Source organism: Pipistrellus hanaki (assembly GCF_964339955.1).
Source record: "Pipistrellus hanaki genome assembly, chromosome: 10".
Classification (NCBI taxonomy): domain Eukaryota; kingdom Metazoa; phylum Chordata; class Mammalia; order Chiroptera; family Vespertilionidae; genus Pipistrellus; species Pipistrellus hanaki.
In genome coordinates this window covers 44,345,056-44,361,434 of record NC_140512.1, presented here as the reverse complement: position 1 = coordinate 44,361,434, position 16,379 = coordinate 44,345,056, and the positions used below count along the sequence as shown (strand labels likewise).

The window sequence follows — 16,379 nt, the reverse complement described above, 5'->3', positions numbered from 1 at the left end:
CCACCTGCCTGCCTTCTGGATTTTGTCTTGCCAGCCCCCACAATCATATGAGCCAGTTCTATCTATAATCTATCTATCATCAATCTACTATTTAATCTATCTATCTATCATCTATCACCTTCCTATCTATTTATCTGTCACTCATTGTAGACAAACCTAATACAATCAAGAAAGGAACTGATAAAAGAATGAAGCAAATGGCCCCTCACCACTACAGAACAAAACATTTTATTAGTCTGAAAACAAGGTCTAATTCTGTATTCCACAGGGACATAGTTGAAGGTAGTTGATATATTTAAATATAATAATTTTACCCTTTCTCTGAAGTATAAAATATTAGAGTTGTATAAGCATTGGCTCCTTTAATCTAAGTTCTTTATTTATGGATCAAGAGACAGGTTTAGCCGGCACCGGTTTGGCTCAGTGGATAGAGCATCGGCCTGCGGACTGAAGGGTCCCGGGTTTGATTCCAGTCAAGGGCATGTACCTTGGTTGCGGGCACATCTCCAATAGGGGGTGTGCAAGAGGCAGCTGGTCGATGATTCTCTCTCATCGATGTTTCTCTCTATCTCTCTCTCTTCCTCTCTATAAAAAAATCAATAAAAAATATATTAAAAAAAATAGAAACAGGTTTAACAATGTCATCACGCTGCTTAGAGGAAGACGGAGACCATGGAGATTAGGATTCAGGTATGCTAACTGAGTATTTAGTCTGCTCATGCTTCCCAAGCACATGTTTTGGTATTGGATTATTTTCTTATTGCCCTGATGTGGCAATTTGAGTGTGTCCTATGTGGAATGGGACAAATAAGGATAAAATATTTCCATACCTTTTAAATATTGGCATTGTTTTTATCTCAACTGATAAACAAGGATAATGTTATATAAGAATATATAATTTAATGAATAAGAGATAAGTACATTACATGCTACTGTCATAATTATGTCTCTCTCATGCCTCCATTACTGTCTTTTCTGAGAAAAATTGCTGAGGCAGTAATGTTACTTCTGTAAACTGACACTCTTGCCAGTGAAGAGCCATCCTCATGCCATATTCATCTTTTAAAACCTATAGTCATTTCTTTTACCTATCTTCCTGGACTTACTGAAAAAACAAAAGCAAACAAACAAATATCATATTTAGAAGCTGGGAATATTAGAAAATTAGCTAAGGTGGACACACTTGTATAAGTTAAACTTCAGAAAGCAATGGGCTACCTTATATTTATAAATATTTCAAAACCTGTGTTCTATTAGAAGGAGGCAGAGAATTCCCTCATCCATGAAAGGTCTCCCTTATGCATCAGAATGAGCCACCACTTCTCTTGCCCATTGGGTTAGTGTCAGAAGAGGCCAAGTCCAGAGTCAGGACTTTCACTTTCACCCAAGTCTGATGATAAGGGTAGCCCCTCCCCCTTCACACTCCTTGATGTCATCAGAGGCCAGGGGGGAACCTAGACTTTTACCTCCATCTGGCAGTAAGGAGATGGCATGACCCTTCTTCTGGCCAGAGCAGTGTCAAAAGAAGCCAGATAAGAATAGAAATTTTAAATAAGCTCCAGTCTCATAACATAATTCCCAAAATGACCTGTTTAAAATCACTCATCATACCAAGAACCAGGAACAGCTCAGCTTGAATGAAAAAGACAGTCAATAGATGTCAACATTGAGATGACATAGATATTAAACTTATCTGCCAAAAAATTTAAAGCAGCCAGTAAAAGATTTTTCAGCAAGAAATTAACATGTTCTTTCCAAATGAAAAACATAAAGTCTTGACAAATAAAAATAGAAAATCACTGCAAAGAAAGCAGAAGATATAAAAACAAGTAAATGAAAATTTTGTAAATAAAAAATACAATAACTGAAATAAAAAAATTCAATGGATTAGAAGCAGAATAGAAGTCAAAAGAAAAAAAAAACAGTACAAATAAACTTTCCAATCTATTTTTTTTTAAATTCCAGTTTACTTTCAATATTACTATGTGTTAGTGTCAGGTGTATATCATAATGGTTAGACAACCATATACTTTACTGTGTTCCCTCAACATTTCCAGTACCTACCTGGAACCATACATAGTTATTGCAATGTTATTAATTATATTTCCTGTGCTTTAATTTACAGAATGAGTGTAAATTAACAATCTGGAAGGAAATTTGAAAAGAGGACTGAAAAGAAATACTGAAAGAAATAATGGCTATAAATATCCCCTAATAATCAAGAGACATAAACTTAAATATTTAAGAAGCTTAGTCAATTCCCAATAGGATCAATCAAAGAAATTCATACAAAGATACCGTATAGTTCAAACTTCCATAAACTAAAGACAAAACAACACACAATATAGAATATATAAAATATTCTCAAAACTAACCAATAGCCGAAACCGGTTTGGCTCAGTGGTAGCGTCGGTCTGCAGACTGAAAGAATATACAGTTACTGCTTTATATACTTCTTTATAACAGTTACCTCTGAGCCTCATTCCATGTTTTGGTTTGAGTCCTCCCAGTTTGCACACTGTCTTTCTGGTGTGTGCACAATGTACTTTTTCTAATTGCTACTTCAGTGACTTCAGCTATTTCTGAACTTTGACAGGTCCCAGAGTGAATATTGAAGCTAAGTTTTTATAGAGAAAAGAAATCTTGACGTTGGCTTTCATCTGACCTACCATCCGGCTACCAGAGAGACTGGGAAATGAGGCATCTTCATATAGATGTTGACATTTACAGAGGTTAAGAAAGTTGGCTTGACTTAACTCCTACCCCCATCAGACTGTCAGGACTAGGAGGATAGATGATACCATGATGATGATTTTAAGGCTGCTCAGAAAGAAATTGAAGTTAATACAAAATAAACCTGCAAAAGTACTTCTGCAGAATTTTCTGTAAGTTAATGGGCATGTCAAATTTTCTAATTATGGAACTCTGGCAAGAACTGTTCAGAGCTATGTAGAGTGGTTGAGGGAGGAGTTTATTGTGGGTAAAATCGATGTTCAATTTGAATCTGCAGGCAAACTGAGCCAAAAATAATATGACATGAAGATAAAGGTCAAGATTCGAACTTCTATGCCAAACATAACTTCACTAACAAAGCGTCATCCCATGTGAGTGGGTGGAAACTGTAGAGTATGTTCATGTAAGAAGTGGGTGAAGCAAGGCCGGAAATGGTGGGTAATCTATGGCACTGCCCTCAGTGCCCCACCAGCTGGCCTCTCCTCCTGGCTCTCACAAGGAGGCAAGAGGAGGCTGGAGCATTTGCAGGCAGAGAGCAGGGGCAAATGCAAATGGGAATTCTTTTTTAAAAACATTGATTTAGAGACAGAGAGAGGAAGGGAGATTTTTTTGTTCCACTTATTTATGCACTCACATGTTTCTTGTTGTATTTAATTTGACCAGAGATCAAACCCAAAACCTTGGTATATAGGTACAACATTCTAACCAACTGAGCTACCCAGCTAGGTTGCAAGTGGCAATCCTTGAAGGTGAAAACAGTTAACTGTCTGGGAATAGAGAAGAGGTTGACAACTTCCTTTGGGAGAAGTAAGAGAAAAACAGCCAACTAGTCAAGAAAGCGTTAAAGTTGTGCTAAGAATAAGGAGTTTAGACCAGATCCACTAAGAACTCAGAGATTGTTGTTGGGAGGAAATGAGATGACACATGTGAGAGCACTCAGTAAATGGAAAGACTCTCTGCTAATGTGAGCCATTAATACTATAATTCTCATCCATTACATTATTGTGGGAGTGATGTGCACAATGGCTTGTAAAAGCAGGAAGAGTCCAGGTGAGGAGAGCTGTAGGATTCTGTTGACTCAGCTTAACTGAGAGTTGGGAATATTCCTTAAAAAGAACAAGTTCTTCTTTCTCCCCCTTTTCTTCCCACTGGACCCTGAGAAAAGCATTCTTTTTGGCCTGAAGAGCCAGCTGACAATCAAATCCAGCTTCAGCCTCATGTAAACCAAGAAAAATTGTAACAGATGCTTAATCTTTAAAAACACCGGTAATCTGTCTATGTTTCTGACTCTGCTTCATCTGTGTTTGGCTCAAAATATTTATTATTTCTTCCTTTACTTCTCATTCAATAGAAGCAGATGTCACAGTGCTAATATAAATCCATATGTAATCTAAAATGAGGAAAACCCAAGGAAATGGAGTGTGGGCCTCTGATTTTGGCTCCTTCATAGAATACACACCTGTAGAGAAGCACAGAACTTGATTGGAAAGCCTGTAAGGAGGACTCTCTGAAAGGTCAGAGGCATTTAGGGGATTCTTGCCAAAGGAGGCAGACCCTGTTTTGACTTTACCAAAAAAGTCTGAGTCCCTGGGTATTTTACTGGAATCTTTATTTTTATACTTCAAAATGTCATTGTTTAAAAGAGACTGCAGATGCATGTGCGTGTTTTTTTTCAAGGATACTTACAGTGCTGATCATATCTAGAGGTTAATTTTAGTTCAAGCTGTTGCTACAATAAGAGCCTAAGGAGGCAGGTGAATGGGGCTGTCTGGTTCATTTAGCCAGGCAGTCCCTTAGCCCTCTCTTTCATAGAAACTTGTGTCAGAGTAATCATTCATCCGTCACTCAGGGTCTGCTGGTCAGCCCCAGCACATACCTTATATCATTATTGCAGTAATAAGGTTAGGTGAGTAACTTGTTCCCACTTCCTCAAAAATTAAGTTCATAAATTATGTGCCTTGTATGTGTCTTCTATATGCCTTGTAATAAAGTTTAATAACTCAAAACAACAAAAAATCATGAAGAAATATGCATTTTTAAAAAGACAAATCCTTGGTGAGGGAAGGTGGCTTGCCATATGAAGAAGGGAGGTAACATTGCTTAGAATAAAGGCTCAAGATGGATAATGTGGAACTGCAATTCACAGAAAGAATGATGTGTCTTGCAAATTGAATGATGAACTGCCAGGAACAAAATTAGAAATCAATATGCTATATAAAAATTAGTCATTGTAAGACCAATAGCAAAATACAGTAATTATTTTTAGAGATGGGATTGAAAATCAAAACACAAGTACTGGGATCAAATTGAAGGCTGCCACACATTTATCAAGGGCACAACACCAAAGACTGTCAAAGTAGCATAGCCTTTCTTCTTCTTCCTTTTTTTGGCTTAAAATAAATAAAATACCTCAAACAGGCAAACTTTATAAGTGAGCCTAGAGAAAGCCACACTTAGAGGAGCACCAGTTCTTAAACATTTTTGTACACATAGTTTATTATTGACATCATTGAAATGAGCATCTATTTGCAGTATCTAAGAAGCACTTAAACATTTATCTTAGAATGCTAGAATATGGTTATTGTTTAACCACCACGCTTAATTGGGAAACATGGAAGAGTGGCTGAGGAGATCTGAGCCTTCAAATCAGAGGCTCTGACCTCCAGCAAAGCATGTGAGTGTGTGAACACACACACACACACACACACACACACACACACACAGATACACAGTCCCTCCTCAGGACAAGTATGAAAAAGGCATTACTTTATAGGCTTCCTTCATACTGTTCCATAAAAAAGTGCTTGCGACTTACTAATATTATATTTATGTAAGAGTTAGCTACCATAAGAAATTCTAAGTTTCTCTAACCTATAAGAAGTTCAACATAAGAAGAAGTTCTAAGATTCTCTAGTTTAACCATGGGTTTATTATAGGGCTGGGGAGTTGTGTGTCTCTGTGACAGGAAGCAAGAAAATGTGCACAAGTTCAAAGGGAACAGAGAGATAAAGAAAAATAATCACTTAAAAGAGAAGTATGTATGTGAGAGTATAATACATGAATGTGCTTAAGAATACAGGTCTTGTAATTTATAGACCTAAAGAGCAAATGGTTGTTTTGTTGGGATAGTGTTCTTGCTATTTCTTCACTGGATTTCACTTGGTATCAGGATTTGGGTAGAAAAAAATGATGAGACCAAATCATAAGGATAAAGCTTCCTTACACATGGAGCTGGGTCCGTCTCAGCCTGGGGGAGGGAATCCTCTAAGATAGGGGTGTCGAACTCAATCAGAGAAGGGGCCAAAATCTAAAATCCAGCCTAAATTGCGGGCCGAATGGTTTACTGAACAGTCATAAACTGACAATGTCATAAACTGACAGTGGAGTGCAGTGATGACAGCGCGGTGCGGGCCACATTGCAAGGCCTGGCGGGCTGGATTTGGCCCGCGGGCCTTGTGTTTGACACATGTGCTCTAAGAGGAAATAAGTATCTCCAGTGTGAGGTGGCGATTACTGTCCCTAATTGAATATGTATGCTGTGGCAGTTATTTGAATGTTAAGCTAGGGTTTAATACTAGTGCAATAACTGGGTAGTGGGATGAAGAAGAGGGATTAATAAATCCACACATAATAGTTTTGGCAGAAACATTGCAGTGAGAAGTTGGCCACCTGCCACCAGGAAGAGGGACTTCACCAGAATGTGATCATGCTGGGACCTTGATCTTGGACTTCCCAGCCTCCAGAACTGTGAGAAATACGCTTGATGATTAATCAACTATCCAATCTATGTTATTTTGTTATAGTTGTCTGAACAACCCGAGACAGATCCTAATGCATAGTTTGAGCAATGTGCATGTTTGTTGACTTTTTCTTAGAGTTTATTTTAGGTCCCCCAAATGATTATGCTTTATAATAGTCCTTTTTTCTTCTAACACAGTCACTAACAGTATGGATAAATAAAGTTCACACTGTGGCACAAAACCAATTGTAACTTATTGATAGTATCAGATAGCTGTTTTAGAATCAGGGAGGAATCAGAAAGGGAGGGGGGGCTATTTCTGTATGCCAGCCCCCCAATTGCTATAAAGGCAGCTGAAAATACAGGCCTTTGTGTATTTGTGTGAATCCATAATATCACTTATAATTATTAAAAATAAAATTGAATTTGAAGGAAATTTAAAATTAATAGTGAAATGAAAACCTTGAATCCTTAGTTTGTAGTAGTACCTCACTTTTTAAGCAACACTTAATTTCAAACTCAAATATTAGAATAGAGCCAGTAAACCCTTTGTGAGTATGAAAAAGCATTATAAGAGATAGATTAAGTAATTAAAATAATTAAAGTTTATTTAATTTTGGTGTGAGTATACATTTATATAATGATTGACAAAATAATTTGGCTATGTATATCTGGTACCTAATTTTTGAGAGAGTTATACCTTGAAATCACAACTAGAAATCAAAGTTCCAGTTTTTATTGGGCAAAAGTTATTTTCATAGAATTATAGCCAAAAAAGAAAGTAATAGAAACATTATGTGGTAGAGAGGAAAATAGCTTAATAAACTATGGCATATTTCTACCATAAATATTGGATTTCAAATTTTATATGAAAGTTAACATTCTTTTGTTTGAAAATTATTTATTGACATTGGAAAATATTTCAACTTAAATGTTAAGTAAAAAAAAAGCAGGATACAAGCTGTTTCATTTTTTAAAATAACATTAAAGATAACCACACTAATAGTAATAATATTAAACACATACAATAAAAAATACACTAAAATATTGAGCTGCTGTCTGGCTGCTGAGATGAAAGATGGTGTATTTATTCTTCACATTTAAACCTTTCTACATTTTGTTATTGTTTAAATAATAAACATGAGTTGATTTTCAGTCAGAAAAAATTATAAAGAGCAACCAAATATATCTGATAAAATGCAAGCTCATATGCATTACATTTAAATGACCTCTCACAGCCAGCAGTCTTATTTTTAAACATTTAACTATTGGATTTCAAACCCATGGCAAATTGGTAGCAGGAATTTAAAAGGAGGGATGATAGGATCTACTATATGAAGACAGAGTGGCAAAATATAAAATAATTGACACCTTTCTCCCTAAGGAAGGAACAGCAATATTATGGAAAAACATGCAAATCCTCTAAAATCACAGCTTACTGAGGCCATTTAGAGCAGGGACTAATGAGCAACCAATCTCAACAGCCTTTCAGGGAATCAATAATATGTGGAAGAAATATTTCTGCAACAAAAATTAAAATGATTTAAGTCCCTGATCATGTATCCAGCTCCCAAATGCTATAAAGACAGCTCAAAGTACAGGCCTTTGTGTATTTGAGTGAGTCCATAATATCCTAAAAATTATGTAGCTAGGATATTATGGACTCACTCAAATACACAATTTTTAAAAAATTATGTAGTCCCCCCCCCCCCTTTGCTTCATGCCACTTTGCTGACCATGTGCCTGGTAGCCATGCCTCAAAATTTAGAGGAAATCAAGGACTTCCAGCTCACAGCCAGGTGAAATGATGCCAAATCTGTCAAGATCAAGAAAAATAAGGATGATGGGAAGTTCAAAGTCCAATGCAGCAGATATCTTTATGCCTTGGTCATCACAGACAAAGAGAAGGCTGAGAAGCTGAAGCAGTCCCTGTACCCAGGTTTGGTGGTGAAGGAGCTGAAATGAACCTGTATTAAAATGTTAAAAATTAAAAACAATTAAAAAATTATGTAATGTCTTTAAGACTCAGAATTGTCAACTTCTAAATGGGAATAATTAGACAATAAGGTGGCAAAGGCCTGGAGCAGGAAGTGGGGAAAAGATAGAAGGGGTCAAGGGGGGGAAAGGGGATATATGTAATACTTACAACAATACAGATTATTAAAAAAAATAATAAAATAAATAAAAAGAGAGGATTTAGGATTACACAAATTTATATTTAAATATCTGCTTCAGGACTTTGAGAAACTGTATGCCTCATTTTTCTCAGCAGCAAAATGGGGATAATTACTTTAATCTCTTAATACTATTTTGAGAATTAAATGGGATAATATGAACTGCTTAATATGACACCAGGGATATTTAAGTGCTAAATAAATGGAAGTTATTTTTATTATAATAGTAAATGTGGTAGGCCTCAATCTAAATCATTTTCTCCAGAGTCCCCCAGGTTATAGAAAGGAGTGAGCAAAGTTGAAAAGTTTGGGCTTAATACAGTGTAATGAGTATTCATGCAAATAGTTTACATAACTAGCATGATGATTTTATAGTTCAGAATGATTTGTTTGAGAACAACAGCATTATCAACCTATCTTTCCAGTCTTGCAACAACCTCCTTTCTTCACAGTGAGTGCATTGGAGGATGGGGAGTGAGGCAGGCTTCTCTAGAGTGTCATATGCACCTGACCCTTGGTCTCTGGTCACTGAAACCCAGCAATCCCATTTAAAGATGTTTTAAAACAACTAAAGTTACAACAATCTAATTGCCAGAATTGGACTCTGGGCCTCCTAACTTTGTTTAGCTTCGTATAATCAGTTTGTTATTTTCTAATTCAAGGTGAGTGGAGTGGTTGTTTCCTGAGCAGGATGCAAGGGTGATTTCTTTCCTGGGTTCTTGTCCAGGTTGATTCAAAGAATGAAGCCAGGGACAAAAGGTAGTATATGAAAAGGTTGAAATTTATTGGAAAGAAGTACATACTCTCCTGTAGGGAGGGGATCCCAAAGCAGGTAACCTGCTAAGCTCCTTTTTCCTACGGCTTCTAAAGGCTGCAGTTCTTTGTTTCTTGATGCTGCCTTTCAATTGGTAGAATATCAACTTCAAAGCTTAAAACCCATGTGGTGACCCTGTTGCCCCTTCAAAATTCTCTATCCCCTGTGAAAACTTGTTTTTCTCTTTCTCCCATTTGTCTGCATTTCTCTATCCCCTATGAAAGTTTGTTTCCTCTTTCTCCCCATACCCTGTGGCTTTTCCCAATCTTATGTGAATGGATGTCTCCCTCTCCCCTTATCCTGGCACCTCTTTTTCTATGAATGTATGCCTTTTGGCAGCTCTAAGTCCCCACCTTTGTAGTTCTCCCGGATGGACCCTCTCTCTTCCTAAAATGCCCTAAACCTGCCTAGTTTACCTCTAAAACTCATTTCAAAGGGAACCATAACCTATAGGCAAAGTGTCAAAGTGAAGAGTTTACAGTCTTCTTTTTCTCACTACCTTTCTGCCTCCATGGATTTCCAGCCATGGCATAGATATGTTTTCCCAAATGAAGCCTACTTTCAGCTTCCACAGTGCTTTATTGCCTAACTACCCAACAAAGGGCATCCAGAGAAGCCTGTCTGTCTACCCCGGAAGTGGGCTCCATTGTGGCCTTAATGAACTCACCTTATTAGTGGTCAGAAACTACAATAGCATAATTAAAACAAAAATAGATTCAGAGAAAGTTGGATTTTTGTGAGTATTTGATGCTCTCCTTTAGGTCTTAAGAAAAAGTTTTCTAGGAATTTTGTGAACACAAAATTTGGAAATTGATTCTACAATATTTTGTGTCACTGGGTAACTGCTCCAAACACTCAGCTGATATACTGGTTCTGTCCAATTATTTAGAGAGCATATCTCTTTGGAAAATAATCAGGTTTTAGATGACATTCAGTCTGGCCCACAGGTTAAAATTGAATTGGTGAAACTAATTTTACTGTTGTTTTGCTGATGATTTTCCAAAATGATCTCTGCATTGGAAATACATTTTTTGAGTGCTCCAGTGTAACCAATGATGAGCTAAGGCGTAATAAAATGATGTTTTTGTTAAATATATGATACCCACTTCTTCATACTTTATCTGTTTTGAGCTGCAGGTTGGAATAATAGGTTTTTCTGAAATTGTATGATGATTGGGTAAGAAAATGTATAGAGAATAGAATGAATATTTTAAGAATTGTATGAGGAAATAATAAAATTGCATAGATAATAACAGTGGAAGAAAAATTATGTGTTTTTGAGGCAGAGTTTCATAATTTTTGTGTGTGATTTTAAAAATCAATGTAGAAAATAATTGAGAGATAATTGGAATAAAAATGTGTTTGTGGTAGATTTATGAGTATTTACTTTCCTCTCATCCTAAAAGTTATCTTCAGTCAAAAGAACTTTGACCATTTCTCCTGTAGTCAAAATAAATTGAAAATCCTGAAAAAAAAAGATGATCTGACAAAAAAGATCCAGATGGTTAGTGGAATGAAATCATTGCTTGATGTACAATGTCACAGAGCAGATGATTGGATAGTTCTCAGGTTTATTTGATTCAAGCTATGTTTAGAATAGACCTGAGTTTTCAGAGAATGTCTCCCCTATATTAACACTTTTTATTTATTTCAACTTTTCTTGTGGGCCATACTAACCAGTAAATAGAGAATTAAAGTTAAGTCATTACACAGGGAGATCAGTTATAAAGATCTAATGATAGATGGGGAAATATCTCTTTACTTAATAACAGTATTCAGGCCTTTGCTTTGAGGTAGGTCAACAAACCATTCTTTATTCCACGGGTTTATTAGAAAATGTAACTTAAAAATGACCCTGCCATGGGTTTGCCAAAAGGTAATGGTGGAGGTTGAAAAACAAATCCAAAGTTAGAACCAGAGAGTAAATTATCTGAGCTTTGTCTCAGGATTTATGAACAAAGTGTAAAGGGACACACACACACACACACACACACACACATTCTCTAGCTTTTCCAGATAGCAGCCTATATCTGTGAAACTTAGAGGAATTTTCTTGCTTAGCTTATATTAAATATATCACAATTTTAGGTTTCTAATTTAGCAAGGAAAGTGTCCTGCAACAGAGAATGTGATAAAACTAATTTTAACAATATAATTATAAAAATACCAATTTTCAAATATAGTATTTATCACTTGCATAATATATTATGTGTAATTCTTGGTTTGGGCATGGTGGTTTAAGATGATAATGTTTTCATATTTAAACAAATTATAAAGTTGTCTTTCAGTAAGAAGGCTATTATTAAGGCTAGGAGAGCCCATGAGGGAACTGACTGCAGGGGAAAATACTAAATCCCTCTAAAATTCATGCACCCAACACCATAAATTAGAATCTCACCTTGATATCTTCTGTGATATGTTACAACTTTAATTATTTTTAGTTTCTCTGAAGCAGTATTACAAAGGGCTGTCTCATCATAGTATCTATTACTTCACCCTAGAATGCAGGTACAAAAAAAAAAAAAAAAGAATTATAACTCCTTGACTGGTTGCCGACTTGATAATAAAATGAATGCATGAAAAGCAGCCCAAGGAAGAATATTTTATTAGATCAATTAATATTGTAGAAGAGTTTTGTTCCTGGGTTAATCATTAGTATGAACTCTTAGCTGGTAGTTAAGGTTTGGGGCTAGTCATAAAAGTAACTTGGAAAGGACACCTCTGTCTTTATTCTCTATCAAGGACTCTCACTCAGATTTATTCAATGTGGTATCAGAAGATTTTTCAAATAACTCATTTTCAAAGGAATTTGAAGAAGAGTGTTGAGTTACTTTTCAAGGGTGTTTCACTTGTTTTCATTAGAACTTTTTTGCAGATGAAGAAAACATGAGAACAGCTAGGTACTCTAACTTATTGATTATATTTAAAAAAAAATAAAATATAATGTAGGTTTAGCTTAATGTAAGTGCAACTCAATAGTTGTTGCCCCTTATGATTCTTCACTTTTTAAAAAAGTGTTAACTTTGCTAAACCATGGGGTTGGTGTTATTATGTAGTTTGTACTGTCTCTGCCATGTCAAATCCTAACTACAGGATGGTGGAACTTGATTGATGACAATAGGACTGTGTTCCAGGCCACCCAATGAACCATGCCCCTTCTCTTTTGGATGCCTACAAAAAAATACAATATCTAGTAGACAAGATATCCATTCCCTCTTCTCCTAGCCTGGCCAACCTTTCAGAGAATGGATCCTTGCAATGTCACAGATGACTTAAAATATTAAAGTGACAAATATTATTGGCCTTAGTAAGTATTTCAGACTGTGATGTCACATGTTATTGGTACTTGGATTCAATGTTATATATTGTGATAATTTTTTTAAAAAATTAAAAAGAAGAGAAAATATTAGAATTCATTGTTTAAGGTGTTTTTTGTTTGTTTGTTTTTTGCATTTATATAATATACTAGAGGCCTTGTGCCTTGTCAGAGGAGTTTCCATTTCAAGAGGAAGTTAATTTTCCTCGAGGGTCTCTTTCCCATCATTGCTCATTATCTCCAGGCCTGCACTGAGAATCCAATTCTAGTATGTGTTAGAGACCAATTACAAAGTCCAACATGGAGAGGGAAGGTCCACACACAGGGGCTTCAAGATTTTCCTCATTTCCCTTATCTTTCTTCTCCCCTCCCTTCATTATTTATGTGTTTGTTTGTGATGGTTAATTATAAATTTGGGTCTAAGGGTAGATGATTATTGAAACAATTTCAAAAGAAGCAGGAGGAAAATATATCATTCAGGGATTCTTAGCTTGGAGCTGAATCTGCTAAAAGACAATAATTTGAATGGTCTTTTTGTGTGGGGATGTGTAGAATGGGTGTGTTTGGGACTCTATACCATAAAGTTACACTAAGTTAATTAGGAGCTTTTAAAAATTTTATTACCAAAAGAGTTTATGTGGGTATTGGAACAGTATCTAGAATATAATGGGTAGTCAAAAAATACTTGTTAAAGGAATAAAACATGCTGGGGAGGTAGTGAGAGAAATTGCAAGATAATTGAATTTTAAAAGTGTTCGGCTGATTAACACTCAAGTCTCCCTTCTTTGGGGGTAATTACCCACGTTATGTGAGTCTTGTTGAGAGGTTGTACATGCCTCTAATATTTTTTTTTCTTTTTGGTCTTAGAAATTCAGTTTTTCATTAATAAAATGTACTCATTTGAAATGATATCCTGTTTTCAGAAAATTGTTTAATTTCTGCTCTAATTCTTATTTCTTTTCTTTTAGTTACTTTGGGTTTAATTTGTTCTTTTCTAGATTCCTTAAGTGGAAGATTAGATTGTTCAATTTAAATATGTATTTTGTAAATATATGTATTCAATGCTATAAATTACCCCAAAAGTACTGATTTCATTACATCTCACATTTTTAAAAAAATCAGGTGTAGATTAAGTTCTAATTGTCAAAGAGTTTGTACATCAAGTCAAGGAGGTTAGATTTTAGGCCAAGGGCATTTGAGAGCTCACAGAGGTTTGATACAGTCAGCTTTGCTTTTCCAGATCATTCTGCCTGCAATGTGGGGCCTGGTCTAGAGAGTGGTATAAGGTCCACTTCAGAAGTGGAGACAAAGCATCACATAAAAGGTCTGCTTTTTTTTGTTTGTTTTAGTTAGTTATTTAATCACAAATAAAACTGTCTATAGTCAAAGATGAAAAGGTCAACATTGCTATTTTGGGTTGCTTACCAAGGAAAATTGCAGGTCACACCCAAAGCACAGCTATTCTCACATCCCTACCCTGTTCTCTTAAGTTTTAGAGGTATCTAACTGTGTCTTCCCCTCAACCCTCACAACATGTTGGACCTGGATTTCAAAATCTTGTTGTTGGAAGTACATTTGTAACTGGCCAATTTTATTAGTTTTAATGGTGTTCACAAATCTCAGTGTTATAAGTAGAAGGGAACTTATAAAGTACTAACCTGAGGGTCTTGGGAATCCTAGGCAATGTGTTAAAGTAATGCCAGAAATCAGTTCTAGTGTCAGCATTTCCAAAGCTTAACAGATACTTAAATTTTTAGTCATTCACAGTCTCAGTCCCACAAATTTTGATAAGTTGTCGCTTCACTTAGTATATTTTGAAATTTCTTGTGAGATTTATTTTTGACCTGTGCATTATTATTTTTCTGAATTTTTTATTATCATTATTTTTAGATAAATTTCTATTGATTTCAGAGAGTAAGAAGAAGAGAGGGAGAGATGGAAACATCAATGATGAGAGAGAATCATTGATTGGCTGTCTCCTGCATGCCCCCCACTGGGAATTGAACCTGCAACCTGGGCATGTCCCTTTGATTGGAATCAAATTAGGGACCCTGCAGCCGCAGGCCGACACTCTATCTCCTGAGCCAAACCAGTTAGGGCATCATCATTGTTATTTTTTATTGAATTATTGGGGGTGTCATTGGTTCACAAAACCATACAGGTTTCAAGTGTACAACTCAATCACATGTCATCTGCACACTGCATTGTGCACCCATCACCCCAAGCAAAGTCTCTTTTCAAACCCAGGCCCATGTATTATTATTGTTTAATCTCTGTCTATGTTGGAATGTTCCAGTTCTATTTCTGTTATAGATCTGTAGTTTGATCTCATTGTAGTCTGAGAACAGACGTCGGATGATTTCTCTTTTATATTTATTTTTAAATTTGCTACTGCTTGTTATATGGCTCAGAAGGTGGTCTGTCTCTGTGAATGTTCCATGGGAGCCTGAGAAGAATGTGTATTCTGCCTTTGTTGGATGAAGTAGTTTATAGATGTCAATTATACTCAGTTGATTGATGGTGCTGTTGAATTGCACTATGTCCTTACTGATTTTCTGCCTGCTGGATCTGTCCCATTCTGAGAGAGGAGTGTTGAAGTATCCGACAATGATAGTGGATTCATCTATTTGTCTTTGCAGTTCTGTTAGTTTTTGCCTCACACAATATGATGTTCTGTTGTTAGGCACATAAACTTTAAGGATTGTTATGTCTTTTTGGAGAATTGACCACTTTATCATCATGTAATGGCTTTCTTTATCTTTGATAATTTTTCTTCGAAATCTGCTCTGTCTGAAATTAATATAGTGACTCCTGCTTTCCTTTGATTAGGGCTAATATGGTATATTTTTCTCCATTCCTTTACTTAGAATCTACATGTGCCTTTATATTTAAAGTGACAACATATAGGTTGTGTTTTTTAATCTACTCTGCATTAAGACCATTGTTGTTCAAATTAATTATCGATATAGTTGGATTAATATCCACCACATTACTGTTTTCTATTTGTTGTCCTTGTTCTGTTTCTATTTTTTCTCTTCTACTCTTTTTCTGCCTCTGTGGTTTTGATTGAGCATTTCATATTATTCCATTTTCTCTTTTTTCTTATCAGTTATACTTTTTGTTTCTTTTTGTATGTGGTTGTCATAGAGCTTGCAATATACATTTACAACTAATCCAAAACCATCTTGAAATAACTCTTTTCCCCTTCACAGGTTGTGTGAATTCTTTATAAAAACAAAAGATTCTTCCTTCCTTCTGTTTTTTCCTGGACTAATATTTTTTGTGTCTGACATTAATTTGGGTAAATTCCTAGTCATTATTTTTTCAAACATTTCTTCTTTTCCTTTATCTCTTCTGTCACACTCTAGTCTTTCCATTTTGTGCATGTTATGCTTCTGTGATTGTCCCATAGTTCTTAGATATTCTGTTCCTATATTTTAGTCTTTGCTCTTTTGCTTTTCAGTTTTTGAGATTCTATTGGTATGTCTAGCTCAAAGATTCTTTTCTCAGCCATGTCCAGTATACTATTAAGCCCATCAAAGACAATCTTATCAAACAACATATATATATTTTTTTTTATTTCTGGCATTTCTAGCATTTGGA

At 35.6% G+C, this 16,379-nt stretch overlaps 1 pseudogene across 1 annotated transcript; it reads left to right on the top strand.

Moving 5' to 3' along the window:
* The first annotated feature begins 8,224 nt into the window (after positions 1–8,224).
* On the top strand, positions 8,225–8,437 carry LOC311628938 (large ribosomal subunit protein eL38-like; annotated as a pseudogene). The gene has a single exon. The product of its transcript is annotated as a large ribosomal subunit protein eL38-like (transcript).
* The last annotated feature ends 7,942 nt before the right edge of the window (positions 8,438–16,379 follow it).